Source organism: Pteropus vampyrus, unplaced genomic scaffold (assembly GCF_000151845.1).
Source record: "Pteropus vampyrus isolate Shadow unplaced genomic scaffold, Pvam_2.0 Scaffold21, whole genome shotgun sequence".
In the NCBI taxonomy this organism is placed as follows: Eukaryota; Metazoa; Chordata; class Mammalia; order Chiroptera; family Pteropodidae; genus Pteropus; species Pteropus vampyrus.
The window spans coordinates 7,073,751-7,077,772 of record NW_011888802.1 but is presented as its reverse complement, the minus strand read 5'-3'; the positions used below and the strand labels follow the sequence as shown (position 1 = coordinate 7,077,772).

The 4,022-nt window shown below is 30.0% G+C and overlaps 1 long non-coding RNA gene across 1 annotated transcript in view; it reads left to right on the top strand.

The window, feature by feature from the left end:
- Window positions 1-4,022, top strand: part of LOC111736635 — a 122,888-nt gene that overhangs the window by 61,013 nt on the left and 57,853 nt on the right. The window lies entirely within an intron of this gene.

The following is a 4,022-nucleotide window of genomic DNA, read 5'->3' as shown; positions in this document are numbered from 1 at the left end:
AAGGAAGGAAGGAAGGAAGGAAGGAAGGAAGGAAGGAAGGAGGGAAGAAAAAAGAGCAAATGTGAATACTGACTAGGTAAGTATGGATGGCATTATTGTTAATGTTTTGGTGTGATAATGGTATCATGGTCCTATTTTTTAAAAAAATTCTAATTATTTAGAAATATGTACTGAATTATTTAGGGATAAATTATATGATTTTGGATACTTGTTTTCAAATAATCCAAAGAGATAAACATGAAACCAAATTGTTGATGAATTAGTTAACCATTGGACCTGACTGCTTGTTAGATCAGGGCTTCTTATACTAATTTCTAACTTCTGCATATGCTTTACAGTTTCCATAATAAATTTTAAGAAATCTTTATATCTCCTTTAAGTTACATCTAATCCTTAGTGAAGGAATGTTTCACTAAAAATGATGTAAAATAGTTAATTTCAGATAAGAGAAACAAAGAATACCCAGGGTTTATCATCCTGAGGAAGGAGGATTTTAAATGATATGAGGCTGGGGAACCTGACAAAATGTAAGTCTCAAATATATCTGAGGGCTCTAGGTAGCAACCCTGGTACAGAAACTACTGAATGAAAGTGACATAACTATGTAGGGTATCTTGAGTACCAAATAATAGAACTTTGCCATGGGTTGTGATGGAGGAATGTTGAAGATCACCAAGATTTGCATAGTGGAGTTTCTGAGGAAACAAATCAACTTATGTTAAATATGTTAGATATGTTAGGCCATCAAAGTCACTAGTACTCAATCATAAATGAGGAGTAATAGGAATCAGTCTTTACATGTATGTTGCACTCCATCTCTCTTTACATTAGAACTTATATAAGTGAAGACCAGGTGCCACAGAGGCAATAAGAGCTTGTTCTCAGCATGACACAATTGTCAACTCTATTTATACAACAGGCTATGTCTTTAACCAGCACTAAGAGGAGGTAAGAAACCCAGAAAAGGAATGTATTATCATGTCTTCACAAAAAAAGGAAATAAAGAAGTCAGAGCAGCTGGGATGAAATTGGGATACTTGTTTTGTTTTGCTATTTCTCCATAGGAGCAAAAAGAAATTAGGTAGAGCTAAGCCAGGATCAGCTTCTGCAGATAAAAGATGCCAAAGTGTATGTGTGTATGTGTGTGTGTGTGTGTGTGTGTGTATACACATATATAAAATATGTATTATAATATATAATATATAAACATAATATATATATATTCATTCTCAATAAGACATAAGAGCATTCTAATTGCTCTCCAAGATGAAAAAAATAAAAGAAACCAAGTGAATTTGTTTTTACCTAAAAGTTATTCCACTTTGCTCATTACCTTCTTCAATCCGGGAGCCTCTAATTCTGATGCATTACTATTAAGACTGCACAAAACATCTCTTGGCCAGATCAATTTAGAGTTTGGGAGCCAGAGAAAAAATAAAGAGAAAATAATATAAAAAAAAACTTTATATGTATGAGTGTTCTGGAGAACCTTGAAGGAATTTGAGTAAATCATTGTAGAGGAAGCACTGGCCGAAAGCTTGGAGGCTCAGGAAGGCCTTGGGAGTATAGAGAGGACCCCTAATTTTCAAGTGACATGGGCTGCTGGTAGAACTATTAAGTCTATGAAGGAAATCTATGCAGCCCTTGCTATTACTCCATTTGCACAAAAATTCATAAAGCCAATTTTCTTTATTAAGGTGGACAAAGAGGGGCATCGTGTTGAGATTAAATCCATAGCACAATAAAGGAAGAAACTGTTTTTACTTATCGGGCTGCTACCAAGAAATGTGTTAATTAGCAGTATTGGAGAACATTTTATGTGTGGAATAAGTGAAATTCTTAACAAATGAAAAGATTGGAGGTGATCTTTGGAAGTTTCAATCAACAAGAAAGAATGCAGCCTACTAAGATTGCTGATTGAATTAACTATTCTGAGTATATTTACTTGATCTCTAAACCCAATCTACTTAGAATTCTGCTGAAATGTGTGATGAACCTTTTCTTTTTGAGCCTAGAAGGGGGCATTTATATTATTTTCAACTAGACAAAGATATATTTTATGATTCTGTTATTTAAGAAGTGTGTGTCATTTATGCTTGTGCTAGAAATCTAAGAACACTGAAATATAGGAGAATCTATACTATTATTATAAGAAATGTTCAATACCATGTCAGATATAAATCTTAATTGCAATCTTTTCCTTTTATTATCTCCTGTTTTCTTCATACATGTTGATTCCTTGTAGTTTTATAATCTCTTCCATTCTGAAAAATAGGCAAATATGAAGAATGTTTGTAAAGGGCCTCCATTTATCTAACATTCATTTGTCATTTTAATTACTTTTAACCTTTTGTATGATTTTGTTCTAATATTAAATATCTCCATTGGCCTTTGTAATTACATTTCTGTTCTTTGTGATTTCAGTAATTATGCAAAGGTTTTCTTCATTGTGGGTATCTTAAACTTTCTCTTTGAATACTTTTAATAATTTAGTTGATGTATTTGATTTTTTTCTTAAAATACCACTTATAAATTAGCTTGACAGGAAGACTAGATTTATAATTTGACCTTCACTATGATTGTGTTCACTTCATGTTTTCATTAACATTTGGAGGATAAAGCAATATCTTCTTTAAGTTAAATTCCCATCTAAAATTAGAAGATATTTTAATAACTAACAAATATAATAGATTAATTATTATATTATATAACCCACAATAATTCTTTATATTCAATATTAAATGTATGTATAAATATACACTATGTAAAAATAAATGTATTATAAGTATAATATATGCATTGTAGATATATAGTGAATTTCTATTTACTATACTGCATATGTAAATAAATTGATCAATGGATAGAGATATAAATAGGTAGTTACAAATAAATATACAATAGGTTACATTTATTTCTCACTCAGGACTTTTTTTGTCATCTACACATTCTCATATTTATGCTTATTATACATAGCACTAAGATGTCAATATAATTTGTAAAGCCCAGACTCAGCTTGTGTCTCTGTTCCAGGAACCTAAATTTGACTTTGATACTTTGTTTTCATCTTAGGTGAGCAAAACTGGCTATTATTTATCTAGAATTAAGCAGGACTATTTATTTACCTATTCCTCTTTTACATCAAAAATTATCAAATTTTAATTGTTACTTCTCTATTAAAGGGACATTTTTCTTTCTAATCTTTTTTCTATTTTGCCTGATTTGCTAACGATACTTTTGTTAGACTTATTTACTTAGTTTCTCACTCACACACATGCCTTTTCATATTCTCTTCTCTGTAAAAACGAAATTCTTTCCACTAAATACAATATTTACATGCTTGTTTAAAGAGCTGTCATATCATTTTCATGAGGAAGTTTTTCTACATACTTTTATTAATTTATAACAACAAACTTGTCCATTTTAATCCTGATATAACAATACACATTTAAGATGATATAATGAATAGTGAATCTTCAGTGCATTATGTGTTGAGGAAGAGTAAATGATGTAGATACAACACAATTCTTAAAAACTTTGTGAGTTTAAAGTTAATGAGAAATATATGTAAAAATCTATTGAACAAGACAAAGTATTATAACATAAATTATATCTAATCTCAATTAAAGGGGATATAGAAAACATTCAATTGAATACTTTGAAGACAAAGTTTAAAAGATGAGTTATATTTTGACAGAAATAAATTATGGAAAATAGGAGTATTTTAATCAAGTGTCATGCATTTTTAAATTCAATACATGTGTATTTGTTAATCATCTGTATATACAAGTCACCAACCTAAGTGTCTGATATGGCTAGAGAAACAATACAATTATCAGTGTTAAATTTTTACTAAATATCAGATATGCCTCTTAGAGCTAGGATTACAAAAATTAATAAAATATGGACCCTAAGATTAAGGTTCTTATATTCTCATGAGGGAAGGGTGATATATACATAAATAGTTATATACATAGATGCAAAGTACCTGTTAAATGTTATAGGAACACAAGTGAAAAAAAAAA